Source organism: Otolemur garnettii, unplaced genomic scaffold (genome assembly GCF_000181295.1).
Source record: "Otolemur garnettii isolate 467f Iridium unplaced genomic scaffold, OtoGar3 scaffold00003, whole genome shotgun sequence".
NCBI classification, from domain to species: Eukaryota; Metazoa; Chordata; class Mammalia; order Primates; family Galagidae; genus Otolemur; species Otolemur garnettii.
Window position 1 is genome coordinate 43,363,623 of NW_003852398.1, and position 22,763 is coordinate 43,386,385.

The following is a 22,763-nucleotide window of genomic DNA, read 5'->3' on the forward strand; positions in this document are numbered from 1 at the left end:
AGAGTCAATAGGATTTGTTGAGGGATTGGAAGTTAAAGGTAAAAAAAAAGGAGTTAATGAGAACTCCCCGATTTTTGGCCTGCGCAACTGAGAGGTTGGAATTGTCATTTTGGGAACTGTTGGAGCCTGCAGATGGAGCAAGTTTAGGGTGGAAGACAAAGAACTCAGTTTTGGACGTGTTAGGTGTGAGGTGTCTTATAGACACTCAATTAGAGAGGCTTGTAGGCAGATGGATATGTGGGTCTGAAGTTCAGGGGAGAGGTCCAGGCTGGAAATGAAGATTTGTGAGTGCTCAGCGTGTGGTGTAGCTCTTTAAAGTTATTATATAGGATCACCAGGAGGGCGGATAGCAATAGAGAAGCTGTCCAAGGGCTGAGCCCCATTCCATAGCTCAGCAGAAGAGACAAAGGACTAGCGAGTACGACCAGGAGAAAGAGTTGCAAGGAGGATGTGATGGGTCAAGTAACAAGAGGACAGAGAATTAACAGTTGGGGTTGGCATCTTGGAGTCACAGGGGATCTGGATGAGGGCAGATTCAGTAGAACGGTTGGAATGAGGACCTCAGAGGAGCAGGTTCAAAAGAGAGGAGCTAAGCTGTGGACTGGGCAGCTCAGCTGGCTGGCAGGAGGGTGGAGAGAAAAGGGGTAGGGGCTCCTAAGAGAAATTGGTTCTGCCTTCACTTTCCTTGTTTATAAAATGTAATGCACAAAACTGGCACTTCCACAACACCTGTAAGTGGCAACTGTTTTTACTAACGTTGGGCTAGGTCCACCAGGTGCTGAGCTTCGTCCATTCCTAATCCTAAAGACTAGCTTTCTGCCTGTTTCTAGATTCCCATGAAGTTGTTTCTACTTCCTCACTGCCACATGTAGCCTTTGAGTAAATGCCTGTAACTTGAGGCTACTGACCAAGTCCTCAGTGCTGGCCAACCAAGATCCGGCTTGGGCTCTTTCTGCTTATGGGAAGTCAGAGTGAGCAAGACCACAGGGTCTCTGCTCTGAGGGAGCTTGCCTTCTGGTGCCAGAGACAGATAATCACCTAATAAACAGATAAGCAAGCTGAGGTCAAGTGCTTTGAAGACAATAAAATGGGGTTAAAGGTAGAGAATAAGTATGGGAGGGGCTTCTTTCTAAATGTGTGACATTTAGATGAGATGACATTTAAGATGAGACCTGGCCAGCATGCCTAGCGAATTCTGTTCAAGCTGCCCAGACTCTGCTACTCTCAGGCTTCCCCTGTTGCTTCTACAGTATCTGCATTCCTGGAACTTGGCTGGGGCCTGGGGCCATCCAAGCCCAGGGCCAAAGGAAAACATTCCCTCTGTCTTCTCTCTCCAATATATACTGTGGGAATTTTTTCTCCCTGATTACAAAAGACATGCATTTTCACTAAAGGAAATTTGGAAAATACTGAACACAGACGAAGACTTAACAATTCTCCTACCCAGAGATAACTGCAATTAACATTTGCTATGTATCCTTCCATTTTCCATGCACATAAAAGTGTTTTTTAAAAAATGGGATCATGTTTTATGACTTAAATTTTGACTAAATCTATTATAAGGCACTTATCCTGTGTTATTTTTTCTCCATAATGACCTTTAACGGCTGCATAGTTTTCCATTATATGTAGATTTTCATCATATTTTATTTAATCCTCAAATCCTGGTAATTTACATTGATTGCTACTGTGAGTAAATAAACAATCCTGTATTTTTTTTTTCCTTTGGAGTTGGGGGGTGGGAGGGTTGCAAGTCTCTGATCATTTCCTTGGGTTAAAAGAAAGTATCACTGCCTAAGGACAGTGCCATGAGTCTCATGAGAGCCGAGAGCTAAGACCTGAACCCGAAGAGCCACTCAAGTCCCCAGAGGCTGATTTAATCTTCTGATGCCCTAGTCTTCAATCTTCCTCCCTTGAGGGCCCTAACAGGAAAACAATAGGCCCCTCCCATAAACCCAGTGAAATCCAAGGGAATTCCCTACTCCAGCAGGAAGAGGGTGTCACTCTTTGACCCCAGAACAGAGACTACCCTCTTCCTCTACTGAAATGTCCCTGGGGAAGCTCGGTCCTTCCTCCCTAGGGAAAACACTGGGGTGGTCAGGTTCTATAGGGTCAGCAGCTCCTCTCCTATCCCTGACCCAGCCTTGTTCCTGAATCCTCAAATTCCCCACAGGGGCTAGCACAGACAGTCTATGCTCCTTGTAAGAGGGTGTCTTGAGGGCTAGTGAGTTCTGGTGTGGGGAGGTGTGGGGGAAGCATAAACTCTGCAGGCCACAAGACCTGAGTTTGAATCCAGGTTCTGACACATTTCAGCCTCACCTTGGGCAAGTGACTTCACCTGTGGAATGTGAGCTCCATGAGGAAGACTTGGGTCTGCACCACTAAGCACATAGTTGGTGCTCAATGGGCACTGTGGTACTATGCCAGGTCAGTGCACGGTCCTCAGCTCTAAAACAGGAGTAATAACACCTATGGCACAGGCTTGTTGCGGGGACTCAGTAAAACACTGGCAGGATACTTAACACAGTGTCTGGTGTGCAGCACACACTGGGGTCCAAACCCCTGAAGAGTTGCTTCCACCATGTCCCCCTCTACGACAGGAATGCAGTTCCCCTTGCTGGAGAGAACTGGTTTTCCTCTACTCTGCTTATTATCACACCCAAGCATGTCTCTGGTGCACCGTGCAACACATTGTGTGTGTACTTGTCCAACTGTGCCTCAAGGCTTTAGGGCAGTTTATGGATAAGAACACTGCCATCTTCCTGTGGACCATCCTGCACGCAGCAGCTGTGATTCCCAGTGGCCTCTGATTTGGCTGGTCTGGGATAGGCTGACTGAAGCAGAGGTGGCCCAGGTTTCCTTTCCAGAGTGCAGCCCACATGGTGAGGGACTTGGGGGTCCTCAGCCCACAGGTGATTGTCACAGCCCCAGTAGCAGGGATGTGACTGCAGGGCTCCTGATCAGAACCTGGCTTATCTCCAGCTGTGGAGCACAAAGGGCTCCCCCACAGATCACAAGCACCTTCTTTACTCATCTCCAGGAGCCCCAGACACACGTGATACCTGGTATTGTGAAGGGATGAATGAGTGAGGTCACCCAGCTCCCAGCAGGAGGGACTGATAGAGCTAGGACAGTTAGATTGAAGCCAGGGATATGGAGGTAGGGAATGAGGGACCAGGTAGAAGGGCTTTACTGACCAAGAATGGCTTCTCTCTCCACTCTTCCTATTAAATTGTACATTTCTGGAGCGGGACCTATGGCTCAGTGAGTAGGGCGCCAGCCCCTTATACCGAGGGTGGTGGGTTCAAATCTAGCCAAATTGCAACAAAAAAATAGCTGGGTGTTGTAGCTGGGTGCCTGTAGTCCCAGCTACTCGGGAGGCTGAGGCAAGAGAATCACCTAAGCCCAGGAGTTGGAGGTTGCTGTGAGCTGTGACTTCGTAGCACTCTACCGAGGGTTGATAAATAAAACTCCGTCTCCAAAAAAATTGTACATTTCTGGAAGGCAGGCCCATGAGTGATTGGTCTTCATGTCTCGAGGACGATCAGGAAATTACTTTGTAGAGAGCTGGTACTCAGTAAGTGTAGCTTACTGGAGGTATAACTGGAAGCCAGTATGCAGGATGACAGATGGCATCTGCTTTGCATCCCCGGGTCATTGGGGAAAGGGTCAGTCCCCTTGCTCCAGCTTGTCCTGACAAGGATAACCCTGGCGAGGAGTGGCAATCCTTCCCTGTGGGCATCCATAGAGTGTGCCTCCCTCCCCAGGCCCTGTCCAGGAGACAAACTCTTCCTTTCTTCACCAAGAGAAACCATTTGGAGGAAATTACCTGGATCTAGGTGTTTCCCTAGTGACAAAAATGGCTGGGTAAGTGGTGTAACATCCTTGCCCCGGGGAATCTGGGAGGGCCCTGGGCCACAAGAATGAAAAATACAGACTAATTATCTCTTTACTGAGGCCCAAACTGTTGCTTTTGCCTGAATGATCAGATTTTCCACCTGCCATCCCCATCGCCTGCATGGATTGAGTGGTTACACCTAACCCTGATGAGCATATTTAAAATAACACCTCGTTTCAATCCTTCTTTGGCAGTGCAAACTGTCTCCCTCAGCAAGTGTGCTATGTCGGGACAGGGCAAGGCTTGTCTCTGTAAAGACAAGCTCAGTATGAATTTATAACCTGCCTGTCTGGACAGCTGTAAGCTTCAGGCTGAGGGTGTCCCCAGGCCCTAAAGTGGGGTATCCCTAGAGACCAGGTCATTATACCAAGTCTATCCTTGATGGTCCTAAGTTTATAGAATTAGGTTTGAACTCCTAAGATAGTAGCCAAAAACTGACAGTCTCTAGCCCATTCCCCTGTCCACCCCTCCCCCCATCTTGTACTTCATTCACTTAATGCTATGCTGAAGTGAGATGCAGTTGCCTGGGCAAAACCAACATCACCTGGGACTTGTTAGAAATGCACTTCTCAGCCGGGCATGGTGGCTCACGCCTGTAATCCTAGCACGCTGGGAGGCTGAGGCAGGTGGCTAGCTTGAGCTCACTGATTCGAGACTAGCCTGAGCAAAAAGCGAGACCCTGTCTGTATTTAAAAAATAGAAAACTTGAGGCGAGAGGATCACTCAAGCCCAAGTTGGAGGTTGCTGTGAGCTATGACACCATGGCACTCTACCCAGGGTGACAGTTTGAGATTCTGTCTCAAAAGAAAAAAAATTGGCTCAGTGCCCATAGCACAGTGGTTATGGCTCAGGCCACATGCACCAAGGGTGGCAGGTTCAAACCTGACCTGGGCCGGCTAAACAACAATGACAAATGCAACAAAAAAATAGCCAGACAGTGTGGCGGGTGCCTGTAGTCCCAGCTACTTGGGAGGCTAAGGCAAGAGAATTGCTTAAGCCCAAGAGTTTGAGGTTGCTGTGAGCTATGACACCACTGCACTCTACTGAGAACGACATAGTGAGACTCTGTCTTAAAAAAAAAAAAAAGGGAAATGCAGTTCTCAGGGCCTACTCCAGACCTACTAAATGGGAACCTCAGTGGGGCAGGGCAGCAAGCTGTGTTTTACCAAGTCCTCCAGATGATTCTGACATGCACTGATGTTTGAGAACCATAGGGTTATCCTTTTTTTTTTGCAGTTTTTGGTTGGGGCCGGGTTTAAACCCACCACCTCCAGTATATGGGGCTGGTGCCCTACTCATTTAAGCCACAGGTGCTGCCCTGAACCATGGGGTTATGCCATTCCCCTAACCTGGGGTGTCCTTCTCAGCCCTTTTCTTCCCATTGTAATCTCAATCACCTTTCAAAGTTCAGCTCGGTACCAGCTCTTTTAGGCAGCCCTCCTAGCGCCCTGAGTACCCGTGAATGCCTCCGCCCCACTCCTCATTCTGGCGAAAGGGCTTCACTTCTGCCTCCCCTTGTGCCATGTATTTTCTGCTTTGTTTTATAATGAACTTTGGGCATTTGTTAATTGCCTCCCCAGACTGATTCCCCTCTAATTCAGGAATAAAGGCCATGTCCTACTTCACTCTTTCAACAGACCTCTACTAAGGATCTGCTCTCTATGGTGGGAACTGTGCTGAGCACTGGGGTTTGGAGACAAAGCTGTGTTCTTATTGTCCAGGAGTCAGTGAAGGCAAGCAATAGCAGTGTACAGGGGATCTCTAAAACAATGGGAGGCCTCTCTTGCCACTCTGTCCACCCCCCTCACCTACCGAGCCAAAAGGTAACCTCTGTTCTGCCGTCAATCACCATAGATTGATTTTATTTATTTTGAACTTCGTATAAACAGAATCATACATTATGTACCATCTGAATGTCTGGCTCCTTCAGATCAACTCTGTGATAGAGATCCATCTATGACATTATGTGTAGACATAGTTTGTTCTTTTTAAAAATTGCTGGGTTGTATTCCATTGTATGGATATGCTAACTAATCATTCCATTGGCAATAGGCATTTGGGTTGTTTATGAATATTTGTTTCATAATGGTTGTAAATGAATATTTACACTCATTTCTCTTGCGTATATACCTAAAAGCCGCCACCTTCGCCATATGGGGCCAGGGCCCTACTCCTTTGAGCTACAGGCACTGTCCTATCTAGCTTATCTTTTCACTCTTTTCTTGGCATCTCTGATGAACGAAAACACACGAAAGTTCACTTTGTTCACCTATAGCTTGTGCTTTTGTATCCTGCTTAAGTAATCTTTACCTTAATATCAAGAAATCCAATGAACATAGAAATAATAACAAAAGTTACTAATATTTAAAAAATTCAAAGACACAGGGCCAGGCACCATGGCTCACACTTGCACTCTGGAAGGCCAAGGCAGGTGGATCGCCTGAGCTCAGGAGTTTGAGACCATCCTGAGCAAAAGCGAGACCCCCATCCCTAAAAATAGCCAGGCACTGTGGCGGGTGCCTATAGTCCCAGCTACTCAGGAGGCTGAGGCAAGAGAATCACTTGAGCTCAGAGTTTGAGGTTGCTGTGAGGTATGATGCCACAGCACTCTACCCAGGGTGACAAAATGAGACTCTGTCTCAAAAAACAAAAAACTGGAGCGGCGCCTGTGGCTCAAAGGAGTAAGGCACCGGCCCCATATGCCAGAGGTGGTGGGTTCAAACCCAGCCTCGGCCAAAAACTGCAAAAAAAACAAAAAACACAGAGATGTGAAGGAGAAGGTTTGAAGGTGAATGTGGGAGAAGGACCTAATGCGGTCATGAAAGTGTGTCTGCTTCAGTGTGTTGTGCGAGGTCTGGCCTCGTCCTGGGACATGCTGTAGAAGAAAGCTGAGCCTCCAATCAGTACAATGAGCATGTGCTGATGCCCAGTTTGGGTTGGATGCTGTGCCAGGTTCTGGGAATGGCTCTGCGGGGAGTGAGGGACTGTGGCTAACTGGTTGAAGAGAAAAATCGCCCCTTATCATGTGTATTAGACCAATTCCAGCCTTCCAAACCCTGTAGACTTCCCTTCGTGCAGGGCCTGCTCCTCTGTGCCTGAATCTGCAAAGACAGCACTGTTGACACTTGGCCAGCTGGCTCCCAAAGGGGGAATTCTCCCCTCCTTGAGTCACAACACAGACAGGAGGAGCTTCTCATAACAAGCTGTGGACTCCAAACAATCACATGCCTGTTTCACTATGGTGCATCATTTCCAAAATCCCCAGAGATGCTTTCGGATGAAGTCTAGATCCAAAAACTTTCCCTATGTTTCCCCTAGTTTGAACAGAATAATACCCTAGGAATCAAAAGTTATGGCATAAAATTGACTTCCCTAAAGAAAATAAAAGAGATCTTGAACTCTAGGTTATGAGTTTATAGTCTGGGGTGTCCAAGCCTCCACCTCTTTTTCTAGGAGGTGGTAGTAGTAGGTCAGTGGTCTCTGTCACCACGCCAAGAGGACCCCAACCTGCCAGACGGATACAAGCTGCTATTTGCCTCCCCCAGTAGAAAGCCAGTGCCTATGTCCCCAGGGCAGCTTTCCTCCTATCCAGTAGCATGCTCTTGGAGCTCAGAGACACAAGTCCCAGGACTATGGCTGTGTGTCACTGCTGATGGAGGCATACCTTTTCTTTAGGACAGGCAACAACCACAGTCAGGCAGCAGACAGCTATTTCTGACATTTTCACTGGTCTTGTGAACCAAGTGATCTCTAGAAACATCCGGGTTCCCTGTCTGTCCCTGCTCTTGTCATTCATCACCACCTTTTCCCACTTAACCATCCTCTCCAGTATCTCAGGGTAGGGTTAAAAGGGCTACTTGAAATCCCTAGAGTGCAACAGGTTAGATGTCTGAGAATATTCCTGGGGAAAGGGTCTATCTATTCCATTAGATTCTGAAAAGTGTGACCTTGAAAAGTCTTAAGAACCACCAGACCAAGTTCTCTTTAAACAGAAGTGTGTGTATCAGTTTGATAAAGTTAATTTGTACTAATGAGTTATGTATCTTTAGCTAATTGTATTTTTTTTTTTTTTTTTGTAGAGACAGAGTCTCACTTTTTCGCCCTTGGTAGAGTGCAGCGGAGTCGCTCCAGCAACCTCCAACTCCTGGGCTTAGGCGATTCTTCTGCCTCAGCCTCCCAAGTAGCTGGGACTACAGGCGCCCGCCACAACGCCCAGCTATTTTTTGTTGCAGTTTGGCCGGGGCTGGGTTTGAACCCACCACCCTCGGTATATGGGGCCGGCGCCCTACTCATTGAGCCACAGGCGCCTCCCAGCTAATTGTATTTTTAAAAAGACATCTGGGAAGGCAGAATGCTTATCTAAAAATCTATTTCTAAAGACAAAATTGAAACGTCAGTGGGGAGGATGATATTAAGCCAATCTCACTGATATATAAGACCAATTTTTCTGGTTGAAATGGCCTTTTGGAGGCTCCTGGCATGGGGATAAGTGTTGGTGACTAGGATGTGTCAAAAGAGATGTAGGCATTTCTCAGATGAACCTCAGCTCCTCTGATTTGAGAAACCCTGAAGGCCACTGAAGCCGCGAAGACTGTAAGGAAGAAGGGTGAAATGACTTAGGGGCCCAGTAACCCCGATTCCATCATCATATCAGATTGTGAAATGGGAAGAGCATGCCTGAAGCACAAACTCCCTCCGGAAAAGGGCCAAGTCCCCAGACGACCTACGTCTGCTCCATCCTGGGTCCCTGCTCTCTCAGTGACAAGGCACAGCTGCCTGTACAAGGACAATCTGGGGCCTCATCCTCTCTTTCACTGCACCCTCCTCCCTCAGGCTGGATTTTTCCTCCCCAGTTCTCTCTCAAGAAGCAGCCAGGGCCCTCCCTCTGCCCCCACTCAGTCAGGAGGAAGTGATTCTGCAAGGCCTCCCAGGGACTCCCAGGACTGGCTCAAGGCATCAGACTGCTAAATAAGTGGAATTTTTTTTCAGTCTTTTCAGAAACTGTTGTTTAAAAAGATCCAACTATCCAAAACTGTTTATGTAAACCCCCCCTTGGGAAATCTCAATAGATATGGTTCTCTATTTATAATTGTGGCCAGGACTTAAAAAAAATAAAAGTAGAGGGGTTGTCAGAATCAGAGAGGTTGTCACATTATAGTTGTGTGCTTACATAACATAACTGAGTTCAGTATTTTGCTCTAATTTGAGGAGTTTCTTTTTATTCACTTTTTTTCTTTTCTGGTTTCCTTTTCCTTTGTTGTCTACTGCTGTGCACCATATAGTCGTTGACAGCTTCTGGGAATATCAGAACCATTTCCCAGAAATGGAGACCAGAATCTGCCCAGAACTCAGGTTTGACATACGGTTTTTAAGAATGAAAAATAATAATAAATACTGGAATTTATATAGAAGCCTAGGAGTATTCTATTTTTATGAATTATTTCATGTTCACCAGAGTAATCATGGCTATCTTCCTCTCCTTGCATCCCTACACCTGTGTATGTGTGTGTATGGTGGGGTCTGCTCTGTGTCTGGGTGTCCTCCCTGGAAGTGGGTACCAGACCATCTGGTCTAACAAAGCCCATAGGTCTTTCTTGCCATAAACTGCAATTATAGGGCAAATACAATGTTCCTGGGTGACAATCAGTGTGAAGGTGGGACATGGGCTTCTTTCTTTCTTCCTTTTTATTCTTTAGAGATAAAGTCTTGCTTTGTCATCCAAGCTGGAGTACAGTGGTGTGATCAGAGCTCACAGCAGCCTCAAACTCTTGGGCTCAAGAGATCCTTCCACCTTGGCCTCCCAAGTAGCTGGAACTATAGGCACACACCACCACATCTAGCTAATTTTTAAATTTTTTAAAGAGACAAGGTCTTGCCATGTTGCCCTGGCTGGGCTTAAATACCTGGCCCCAAGCAATCTTCCCACTTCCACCTCCCAGAGTTCTGAGATGATAGGTGAGAGCCACTGTGCTTGGCCTGGGTTTTCTTTTAGAGCAGTGATCTTCAACTGGTGTGCTGTGAGAGGATCTTAGGTTTGCTGCAAAAATTTGTAAAGATCATTAATTAAATAATTTTTGAAAGAAGTTCAAAGCACAGTAAGTGTACTCTTTTTTCTACTCTTTTTTTTTTTTGGCCAGGGCTGGGTTTGAACCCACCATCTCCGGCACATAGGGTCAGCGCCCTCACCCTAACCTTTGAGCCACAGGCACCGCTCTACTCCTTTTTATTTTTTTTGATCGATGTAACTTAAGTATGCCAAGGAAATTTAACTATAGGTTCAAGTGTGCTGTGAGATAAAAGAAAGATCGAAAGACACCGTTCTAGGGTCATGTGGGGACCTCCATTACTCAGTGCTGGTAATCCAACTAAAACTTGGCTCTTGAAGGCCAAGGTTTCTCTTGTAAGAAACATCCTTTCTTAAGAGGGCTTTCCTTCTTGGGTTTACATAACGGTTTGGATCACAGATCTTTCTGGTGAAAAAGAATCTGATTGGTGCTATGCCTCTACGAAATGTACAATTTGTTAACACTTGGGCATGGGGTACACTGCCTCTGAAGATAAATCTGTGGATAAGAAACTCTGGCCTATAGACTTCTTCATTCTACAAAGCCTCTAAGATTTTCTCACCACTTCTAAGCCCAGTCCAACAACCAAAGCCTCCAGCCAGAGCCTCTCTGTCTCCACCTGTGCTGAAAACCCTAAGGGAGGAGGCAGAGGTGCACAGCTCTCACACCAAGATGGGAAAACCTAGGCTTTCCTGAGGGCCTGACAGCTTGGAGGGGTTGAGAGGGGAGTGGAGGATATGGCCACCCTAGCTCCAGCTCCCTTCAGCTAGAAGGGACAGTGGCTGAGGGAGGGACACCTCAGCAGATCTAAAGTGTCTGGGTCAGTGGCTCTTCCTGTCTGTTCTCTCCACTTTCCTCATCCCCACCAAGCCCCGGTGTCACTCCCTGCTATGCCTACCCCAGAAAATGCCACTTCCCACAGCTTCCCTCTCAAGGAAGTTCTTTAACTAGCAGTGGGTGTGGGAAAGAGGAAGAGGAAAAATCATTTCTACCCTCCCAACTCCCTCCACCCCATGAGCCTCCAATCAGAAAATGATTACCCATCCCACCTTGAGATCTCATCCCAGCCATCATAATGGCTCTTATACCAATAAGGAGAGTAAGTTATGAAGAAATGCAAAATTCCAACTCATGAAAATGTGGCTGAAAAGGGAAGACCCCTAAAAGTTCCCATCTGTTGGCCAGAGGCAATAAAATGATTATTTAAAAAATCACCTCTGGGGTCTTTCCAAATCATGGCAGGAAACAAACACAGAGGAAGGCATGCTTTAGTCTTAAAACTATGACGTGGCCCCAGACTGAGTGATCCCCAACAACAGTAAATACACTCCCCTTAGCACCCCCTTTTTTTGAGATAGTGTCACTATGTCACCCTGGTTAGAGTGCCATGGTGTTACAGCTCACAGCAACCTCAAACTCTTGGGTGTAAGCAATTCTCTTGCCTCAGCCTCCCGAGTAGTCCCCTTAGCACCTTTCTACCTACCTCCCTACTCATATGAGGTCGTAGACAATTCAACAAACATTTATTGACCACTGACTGTGTGCTTCCAACCATTCCAGGAGTTGAAATTTTGCAATCTCAAGGTACTTTGAGAGGAGCAGGGAAACTGTTCACTCAGCATTTACTGTGTGCCTATAATGTGCCAGGTTTAGAGGTTTGAGAAGACAAGAATCTGAAAACAATAGCTAAGAATATGCCAACCTGGGAAGTACGGATCCATAAATATCACCACAGAAGCAAGAAGAATTGCTTTTGCATGGTGGGATCAAGGAAAGTGACCCAGAGAAGTAACATTTAAGATGGATCTCAAAAACACACTAGTATTTTGTTGGTGATAGTTGGGAAGCAATGGCATTCCAGGCAGTGCAAACTGACTGAGTAAATGTTGGGGTTGGGACTGGTATGGACAGTTGATTGTATAGGAAATGGCATGTAGTTAGGCCAGTGTCACAGACCATGGGGGCTTGAGGCAAGGAAAGAGGAGAAAAGGCTGAAAGGCAGGCTATAGTTTATGGCAGCCATGGACACAGGCCATTCAGAGAACCTGTAGCACAAAGTGCAGACGGGTGACAGGGTACATTTTTGGGACCTGTCACACCTCCAAGTCAAGGCCCCAGTGCCTCCTGGGCACTCCCAGTTAATGGCAGAACATGGCAGAGGTGCTAAGGCCCATTCATTTCTGTGCAAAGGGGGACTCTTCTGGGCAAGCTGTGGCTGGAGCTCCTGGTTGGGCTGGCTGAGACATTCTCAGAGCTGCATTACAGAGGTTCATTCTCTCTACCTAATCCTTCTTCCCTCTCCTGTGTCCCAGGAGTTAGACCTTCATTATAGTCTGATGGTTGCCTTTTCTCTGCCTACTTCTCCTCCTTTTTCCTTTATCTTTCATAGGCATTACTGGCTCCTCTGCCAATAATTCTTCTGGACATTTGTCCTTTTTATTTTCTTGAGACAGAATCTTACTCTGTCCCCCTGGGTAGAGGGCTGTGGGAATCATAACTCACACCAACCTCAAACTCTTGGGCTTGGCTTGGCGCCTGTGGCTCAAGTGGCTAAGGCACCAGCCACATACACCTGAGCTGGCGGGTTCGAATCCAGTCCAGCCCGACATCTACAATGATGGGCATTGCGGCAGGCGCCTACAGTCCCAGCTACTTGGGAGGTGGAGAATCGCTTGAACCCAGGAGTTGGAGGTTGCTGTGAGCTGTGATGCCACAGCACTTTACCCAGGGGGACAGCTTGAGGCTCTGTCTCAAAAAAAAAAACAAAAAACTCTTGGGCTCAAGTGATCCTCTTGTCTTGGCCTCCCAAGCAGCTAGGAGTACAGAGGGGTGCTACTACACCTGGCTAATTTTTCTGTTTTTGGTAAAGATGGGGGTCTTGTTCTTGCTCAGGCTGGTCTTGAACTTGTGAGCTCAACTAATCTACTTGCCTTGGCCTCCCGCAGTTCTAGGACTACAGGTGTGAGCCCCCACATCTGGCCTGCACTGTCTTGATATATGCTTACCAAAGGCCCCAAACTGGCTGAGAAAAAGCCTAGATGAATGTTCAAGAATTGCTGCCTGTGAGGAGCCACTGATGTATTTTTAAAAATGGAAGCCATGATAGGATCTGAGCTTCATGAAAGTAATTCCAGGAATGATCAGGGAAGGGAATTGGCAGTGAAAGGACCATTTAAAAGGACACTGCATTGACTAGTACGGGTTTTGGCAAGAGGCTCTTTCGAATATGTATAACTTACTATATATGTGCCCTTTTCAGGGATGTCCAACCTTTTATTTTCTCTGCTGCACACTGGAAGAATAAGAGTTGTCTGGGCCACACACTAAATATACAAATACTAACGAAAGCTAATTAGCAAAAAAAAAAAAAAAAAAAAAGTCCTCACAAAATCAGCATGTGGCCTGTAGTCCTCAGATTGGATACCTCTGCTTTAACTCAACAATTCCAATTTTAGAAACTTTATAGAAATGCTAGCACAAATGCAATAAGTATAAGATAAAGATGTTTACAGTTGCCTATATATATTAAAAGAACACTGGAAAACTTCATGGTCATTTGTAAGGGAGGAGAGGATAATGGTACATCCATGCAGTGGGATACCTGCCATGCAGCCTTTAAAAAGAACACAGTAGGTCTCCATGTACTGTCTTAGAGACATGTATACAGTAAATTGCTTTTTTGTAAAAACCCAGTTGCTGAACAAAGTATATACCGTAATCTCATTATTATGAACAAAACAGTGCCTGAATATATTTACAAAGATTTAATTTGTTTGTGTAAGTAAGTCTGGAAGGAGTTATAGCAACTGTTGACAAGGGTTATCTCTTGGGGATGGTAGGGTTTCCATTTTTTAATGTACTTTACTACTTGCACTACTTTCTTAGAAAGTAGTAGTAACAGAGAGATTCCAGGTTTTATTTTCTTTTGTTTGGTGCTTTTGTATATTTTCCGATTCTTATCAGAACACAAAATTTTATTTTAAAAAGCTCCATATCTACTTGGAAAAAATATAAAAATTCTTCATACTGCCTTTCCAGAGAAGAAATAATAAAAGGCTCCTGGGATATAGCGAGGGCTGTCAATGGCCTGTGTGCCAGGAGATGAGCTAGAATAGAGCTGAACATCGGGTGGTGAAGACAAATCTCAGAAGTCAAAAGTACTGTCTCAGGTAGTGGGTAGATGACCCACAAAGGAGGGGTGGGTGGGAAGTAGGAGTGAGGGGGTTCTGTGTGCTGAATGTGCCCATCTTGGGGCTTAGGCCTGGTTGGGTTATAAACAAGAGGTGATGATGTTTAGAGCTGCAGGAGAGTAGTTGGGGCTTGGAAAAAAGATTAAAGATTCACTAAGCACTCACCAATAGACTAAAATGCCAAATGTAAACAATGAAATTCATTAAAAAAACTAGAAAAATATTTGTGAAAACTTATCTGATTGAGTGGAGAAGAATTTTAGATAAAGAGCAAATAACATTTTAAAAGTCCAGAAATTTGAACCATGTTAAAAATAAACACTGTCGGTAATATTCTGGAATTAAAAAATAAATAAAGAAAAAGCCCCTGCCAGTACTTTAAAAACAAAATTCATAAACAAAATCGAAAGGCAAGCCAAAACAGGGGAGACTATTCAAAGCAACAATGACAGAAAAAAATCTTTCATATATAAAAAGCACATATCAATAATGAAAAAAATGAGTGTTCCAAAAGAAAAACAGTATAGATGATAATATTTTTTATTGGTTAGAATTTTGTTCATTTACATAAAACAGAAAACAACAGTGGCTTAAATAAGGTGGAAGTTCTTTCATTCTCACATTGAAAAGAAAAATAAGTCCAGAAATTGTCAGGCATGAGCTGCTATGATGGCTCATCGGGGATGCAGGCTTCTGGCCCATCCTGCCCCTATTCCTAAGAGTACAGGTCTCATCTTCACTGCCCTTGGTGGTTGCTAGAGCACTGGTCCTTGCACCTTCATTTAAGAAAGTAGGACAGAGAGAGAGTAGAAGGCGCACCCCACCTGTTAAAGGGACACTTACAATCCCATTGGCCAGAACTCAGTTACATGGCTGTACCTGGCTCTGAAGTTGCCTGGGAAACATTGTTTTTTAGCTGAGTGGCAAGGGTCTACCTAAAATTGGGTTTGTTACTAAGAAGAAAAGGGGGGAATGAATACTGGGAAAATGAGTGGTTTCTAACACACATGTAAACAAAATTATGAGAAGAAATTTTAGAAAGTTAGCCTTACCAACAGTCAAATTTAAGTAAAGGAGGCCTTTTCTGGTCTGTACCTAAGAGGTTGAAGGGCTTGCCAGACAGGAGCTGTCTTAATAACCTTGAGACAGTGCACACAAACAGAATAGAATTCCAAGGTGAAAAAAGCCCTTCCTTCCCCACCAGGCAGTTCAGGAGACTAAAGGCAACTTCCTGGCCATTCCCCTTAGAGTCTCCCTCCAACTCCCAAGTGACATCAGATTCTGCAAATGCTGGAAAGTGGAGAAAATTCTATACCCAGGGATTCTCTAACTTAAACTACAGCTAGAATTAAATTTTAGGTGTTTTTGAAAGTTCCTTAAAAAAAGTAATATCCTCATACAAACTGAATCAGCAGTTTCAGAACTGGAAAAAAAAAAAATCAAAAAAACCCTCTGTCCTTGGGGTGTCACAAACCAAATATGAAAACTGGCTACTGAAATAAAGACCAGTGTTAGGGGCATGGAGGGCAGCATTGGGCAACACAGGTTACCTCTTTTGGTAAGTTAAGCACTTTACCTCAGCTCCTGTATGCCAGTGCCTCTGGCCTTCAGAAGGCACAGAGGAGACTGCAGAGGACCCAGCAAGTGTGGGCTCCAACGGTTTCTGGAGTTCGTAGGCCTATTTTCGATAGGTTTGGGGCCCTTTCTCAATCTCAGATTGCCACCAGTCACTTCTCATGGTCTATTTGAAAGCCTGCCTTTAGCACTCACTTCTCGTTTTTGCTCTTTTTTAAATGGTTGTGGTTAGGAAACAAAATACCAGAGAAAACATATTTCATGAAGTTGGGGAGGTGGTCTTTGCAGTGGGGGAAGAAACATGACATGACTAAACAGGCATGTGCTTTGAGATCAGGAACACCTGGATTTGAGACCTAGTTCAACCCCACTTACCAGCCGTGTGCCCTTGGATATGTCATTGGATTTCTCTAAGCCTCTGATTCCTTACTTTAAAATGGGAATAACATAGTGCTAACCTACCTCATAAAGTTATGGTATCATCAGGTCAGGTAGGAAACAGAACATTCAAATTACAAAGGTGTGGAAAGGGCTTAGGGACACAAACAAGGGATAGTGAAGCATTTGGGGGCTAGTGTAGCAGTGGGGAGCCTGAAGGTGTGAGGGAATAGATAAGGAGATCCAAAGAAGGTAGCTGTTGGATTGGGCATCTGGCAGGACCTGTGGGGACCTGGAGGAATAAACTCCTGACCTCATCATCCTGTATCCCTCATTCCTTGTCAGTGCTTTCTACTGGCCAAACCTAACCAAAGCAAGAGGCAAGGGAGATGGGTGATGTGGCCCATTCAGGTCAGCTTCCCAGCTCAGAGCAGGTGGAGAGGATGGAAAGTGGATGCAGGGACAATTGGAAGATCAAACAAAACAGAGAACGTGATGAGTTTAGCATGATGCTTAGGACATAGTTAAGTCCACACGTCCTCAATAAATATTAATTTATTTTGGACTTTAGACTGCCTTTTTTTCTTACTGCTTACTTCCTATTTTTCAACAGATCACGAATGGTTGATGAGACTTCCCAGTAATCAGGTATTGTTATGAGTGTGTAGAAAGGATAATCAGGGGATCTGGGGATTAAGGATGAAAGAGGGAAACAAAAGAAGGGGAGTAGGTGAGAGAAAATGATGGGAGAAAACTGTATCTTATCTATAATGCCAGAATGAGCACAGGATTATCTTACTTTAAAATCAAATCATGCATTCTCTGGGATGTGTTAACTATGTCTTTGCAATTTTATAACCCGGTGAGACTTGCCAGAAAGAGGTTTTGCAAAGACAGTCTTCCTGCCCTAAATGCAAAGCACCGTGTTTACTTCTAGAGTAATAGGCTTTAACTCAACACCTCTGCTCCACCCCCAAAACCAAGCAGTCAGTGAGTTCACCTAGAGGTTTAAAAACTTGTACTCTCCCCCAGCTGCATGCCTGCTTCAAGTGAACCTTCTATTTTTCTGATTTCTTTTATTTTTTTATTTTGGCCAGGGCTGGTTTTGAATCTGCCACCTCCGGCATATGGGGCTGGCGCCCTACTCCTTTGAGCCACAGGTGCCACCCTAAACCTTCTATTTTGATTTGGGAAAAATGGCTGCTTGGAGTGGGCTGGTCCTCCCAGGGGATGGCTCCTGGGTGGGAAGGCAGGCCCAGAGAGTGGGGTTTGAGCAGCCACGCAGCCACGCAGCCACACAGCCATGCATAAACTCAGTCCTTTCCTCAAAGTTTCACCTGCTGCTGACTTGGCTCCTTAGGAATCTATCTTAATTCTATGAGCTGTTCTCAAGTGTCTGGTACAGGTTTCAGAGCAGAGCATTCAAGGCTATCTGTTCCATCTCCAAGACCTTCCAGCATCCTTCTTACCTTTGCTTACTTACCCTGCCCTCTAGGCCTTCACACAGGCCACTCTCTCTGCTTGGAACACACACATGCTCTCTCCCTCCCTCACCTGGCTAACTTGACCTCAGCCTTCAAGACCTCCCAGGTGCATCTCTTTTGGGGAGTTTTGTGGGACAGCACCTCCTTCTCTGAATGCCCACAGTGGGTTGGGAAGGCCTCTTTGTGCCTTTGTCAGCCCTCTTGCATTCTCTCATCCATGGTACTTACCACACTGTCTTGGTTTTCAGACCTAACTCTCTCAACACTCTACATTCCTTGAAAGGGACCTTGACACATTCATCTCAATTTCACCACCATCCAGCAGAGTACCTGGCACGTAGAGGGCACCCAATAAAAATCTACTCAGTGAATTTTTAGGGCAAAATTCAGAAAATAAGAAAAAAAAAAGTGTCATATACCCCAAAGCACTGCAAGCTATATGTTCTGGAACATTCTTTTTCTCCTGCTATCACACTGGCTCTCTTGCCCGTATGAGAGATGGGACAAGTAACTGGACCATATGACTGTTCACTTGCTCTTTCTTCAGTCTTCTCTTTCAGATATCCCCTTAAATGACACTTTCTCAGAGATTGTCCCTGGCTACCCAATCCAAAACAGTCACTTGTCCAGGGTGGTGCCTCACGCCTATAATCCCAGCACTTGGGAGGCCAAGGTGGGTGGACTGCCTGAGCACACAGGTTCCAGACCAGCCTGAGCCAGAGCAAGACCCAGTCTCTAAAAATAGCTGGACATTGTGGTAGGAGCCTGTAGTCCCAGCTACCTGGGAAGCTGAGGCAAGAAAATTGCTTAAGCCCAGGAGTTTGAGGTTGCTGTGAACTATGATGCCATGGCACTCTATCAAGGGTGACAAAGTGAGACTCTGTCTCAAAAACAAAACAAAACAAAACAAACCAGTCACTTGATTTCTGCTTCAGTGTATTTTAATTTGCTAGGTGGCACTTATTACTGGAGCTAACATTTTATTTCTGGTTTGTTGTCTGTCTCCACCACTAGGCTGCAACTCCACTTGAATAGGGACCTTGTCTGTCCATCGCTGTATGCCCAGCACCCGGCACAGTGGGAGGCACTCAGTGAAGGTTCAATAACTACCTGTTGAGTGAGCTCATGCCTCTGTTGCTGCATGCTGACTTAATTAGACATACATCTTTTATCTGTGCTGTCAGATTAGGTGCTCCAGAGAAACTCAGGAGGGCCTGGAGAGCTGCCTCCCTCCTGGCATCAGAGGGGAGGAGGGATCCCTGGCTCCTTTCCAATGCCAAGGTGGGATATGCTTCCGCTTACAGCTTCTTCGTGGCCTGGACTTCCTTTAGGACGCCAGATACTGAGGAAGCCCAGCTCATGTGTCTGCAGGTCCTAAAGTGTTTTTCCAGCTTTCTGTGAGAGCAGCTGGAGCTACTGCTTGCCCACACTAACAGAGGAATGTGCCCAGAGCTCCTAGCTGGCCTGGCACCAGCAGGAGGTAAGCACAGTGGCCAGCACACTGAGGATAGATATCTTCCTTTTCACACATCCCCACCCTGAGAGTGCACGTAGCTGCCGGGCTCCACCTTCTACTGCCAGCTGGGCAGACAGTGTGGCTCTCTGGCCTGCCTCCAAACAGGGCTAATCTTTAGGAGCTGCAGCCTCACTCCCTGCCCCTCCCATCTCTGCAGAAATCACTCTGCCAGCTCAATAGAGGGCCAGGCCTGGAGTCTCTCACCTGCCCCTGGCACTTCCTTAAAGCCCTCTGGCTTACTGGAAATCATAAATTGTGAGAGACAGCCTTTATCACACCCTGAACAGTGCACTCAATACCAACCAGGGAGGCTGGCCTCCTGGTTACCCAGTGACTGATGTTTGCACCTGCTAATTGAGGTCAGGGTTGCTTCTCTTAAGTCACATGATTTGTTTCAAGGCAAGAAGGTGTTGGGGCCACTTGTTACAAAGAGACCCGGAGGTGATCACAGAAACTCTGCAAATGAGCTCTGGCAGCAAAAGCTGTGCTTTCAGGAGGAGCCAGCCCAGTGGAGCTGGCAGCTGGTAAATCAACCCAACCCAACCCAACTGAGAGCAAGCTTGTGGCAACCTTCTTCCCTCTAAGATACCTGCTGAATGGAGTCCTCTGAATCCTTTCTGGAGTAGGATGGGATATAAATTAATTAAACATGCCAAGTAGATATCCATTAGATACTGGTCACTAAAGGGTCTCCAAATCACAGGCCCATCCTATCCTGACACCTAATCTCCTTTTAGGCTTTGCTTAACCTCAGGTATTTATCTCCTGGTTGTCATGGAATCTGCTCAGATAAACAGTAGCAGAGCCAACCTGACCCCTCTGCCAACCCCAGATCCTTCTGTGAGCAGTGGAGCTCCCTGGTGGCCACTGGTCACTGGGGCCCAGGCAGCCCAATACCAATTCCGGTGCTGCTGTCTCTCCTGTGGCTTCTCCAGGCACAAAGCAGGTTCTCCATAGATGCTTGTTGAATGAAGGAACCTCCGAGGGCATGTTTGTTCTCAGGCTCCAAGGCCTCTAGATAAGCAGATCTACCTTCCTTATCAGCATAGTCACCCCAGAGACTGTAGTCCAGGTCAAACATGGCCAGTCACTCAGCTCCTTGAGTGATGCACCTGGCCACAGACCACTTCCTCTGCTCCCCAGAGCCGAGTGGAGGCAAACCTGTGTGGAAGGAGCCAGCTGTGGGCAGGGCCTCAGCTGGAGGGCCAGTGGGGAGGATGTCTGGCATTGAATGACACACACCACAACCAGAGCGGCAGAAAGCCCCGTCACCTGCATGCTAGTGGGACACTGTCTGCATTTCCACCCAAGGACTGAGCATGCTTAAAAATGGATCTCCTAACTGTTGTTGAAGATAGAAAGCTGGCCTCGAGGGGTCTGTGGGGATCAAGGTGAAACTCGTCCTTTTTCCCTTGAAAGTTTGCTGAAAGATCAACTCACAGTTAAGGCAGATTAATAAGAGAAATGTTTATTTCCAAATACCATGCACATGGGGGGACCACAGGATGGTCAGATACCTTTATAGATGCCTTTTTGAAAGGAGGAGGAGAATGTGGAATACCGGTGCAGCATGTCTTGCTAGGGAGGATGGATAAGTGGGGGAAACAGATTGACTTGTAAATTAACCTGAGAGACAGGTATTGTGTTTTAAATGATTTGAGCCAGGTCTGCTAGATTCAGGGGGAGGAAAGGAAGTCAGCTGCCCACTTTAATCCTGGGATCAGGTCAGTCTGGTTTTATGCAGATAGAGGGAAAGCCCTTTCTAATGCTTTCGGATTGTGAATGGTCTTTAATTCAAGATATTGTTTATGTTAAGTAGTCATATTTTGCAGTAAAATTTCCTTACTCCCTTTAGGATACTGCAAAGGGACTGAAGGAAGAAGCTACTGACACTCCAGAAGGCTACCAAAACAGCGACCAAAGGAGGAGGTGGCAGGTCCCTCTGGAGAGTTTCTAAAGTAGCACAGATTTCCCCTAATGCATAGCTCAGTCTACAAGGGGAGTAAGGCAGATAGACCAGACTACCTAATCTCTCAAGGTCACCAACAACCACCATTACCACACTAAGTAAGGAGGCAATACAGAGGCCAATGTGGGCTCTGGATTGGACAAGGGAAGTCCAGGTCTGCTGCAAACTAGCAGAGTAGTCATATTAGGCATTGTTGAACCACTTTGTTTCTTCATCTGGTTGTCCTGTGAATGAATAATTTATGTATAGCTTTTAGGATAGTAAACCCTCAATACATCTAGCTGTATAACTATTTTTTCGTTCAAGCACACTAAATTAAACAGAAGAGAAAAAGAGAAATAAATAGCATGGCATCACACATCAGTAGAAACTTAATTATCTACCTTGGATACCTATACCTGGGACTGAATAACTGCAAATAACAATACAGCAAAGAGAAGTTTGAGATCTTTGGTTCAGTTATTCTAGAATCCTGAGTCACAGCAAATGCATAGCCTACAAGAGGTGGAGCTACACACAAAAGCTGTTTCCACCCACAGACTAGTAGAGACCCTAACAAGCCTAATAATAATGATGACGATAAAAATAGCGACCACGTGCACACACATGCTAAGCACTTTGCATGTGTCATTTGATTTAATTCATACCACAAATCTTTGAGGTAGGTGTTTTCGTTCCCATTTTACAGATGTAGAAACTGAGAGTTGAAGAGGCTGAATAATTTCCCAAGCACACCCCCACTCACCTACCCACATGCACCAAGAGGCAGAGCCAGGATTCAAACCTGGGGCTTGACTGTGTGTGGACTTCTCCCTGTGCTATGCTGTCTGAAACAAAATTCCAAATGCTGTTATTTCCCAGAAAAACCCATCCAAGTGGTCCTTAAATCTACCTCGCCAGGAGCAAGGGCTGCCACTCTATCAGAGGGAACAGTCCTCAGGCAACAGGGTGACCAGGGTAGCTGGAAAGGGTGTCTGATGCCCCTGCCCCATAGAGCAAAGTCCATTTGAGAGCAACTTCCCATACTCAGCTCCCTAGCCTGAGCTACAGTCCCACCACAGGAGAGAAGCCCTGCCCATCCTGCCCCCCACCCTACTCCCCTAGGTTTCTGTGATGCCCCAGGGAGGACTGTAGGGAGCATTGCAGGATCTGGCCAGCAGCAGGCCAGCAATACTGGGAACACCCTACCGTCAGCCCCCTCTGCCTCTCTGAGAACAATAAGGGAGGCACACCCAGTTCTCTGCTCCCCCAGATGCCCCTCCCAGAGGGGCTCTTAATGCCTAGGTTTGAAGGTCTCATGTGCTGAGGGAGCCCTGTCTCCCAATCCCCTACAAAAGACAGACCCAGTTGCCATCAGTCTATATGGCATTTTTTCCTAGAAACCAAAATGAATGCCAGAGAGACAGAGCACTGGCCAGGGACTCCATGCGTCCCAGCTTCTAGCTCTGGTTATCATGTGACTTAAGCAAATGACTTAATCTTCCTGGCCTAGGCTTTCCTTCCTCTTGGGTGGAAATCATTACATATCATCATCCTCATAGCTGCCATTCAGTGACCTTTTACTGAGCTAGGCACTGCATCACCACATTTATCCTCACAGTACCCTTTGCAATAGGTACTATTTTCATTCTCCTTTTCAAATGAAGAAGGCATGGAACAGGCTGGTTAGGAGACTTGCTCAAAACCAC

At 46.1% G+C, this 22,763-nt stretch overlaps 1 long non-coding RNA gene across 2 annotated transcripts in view; it reads right to left on the minus strand.

The window, feature by feature from the left end:
* Window positions 1-22,763, minus strand: part of LOC111727028 — a 67,408-nt gene that overhangs the window by 30,234 nt on the left and 14,411 nt on the right. The gene's annotated exons all lie outside the window — the stretch shown is intronic.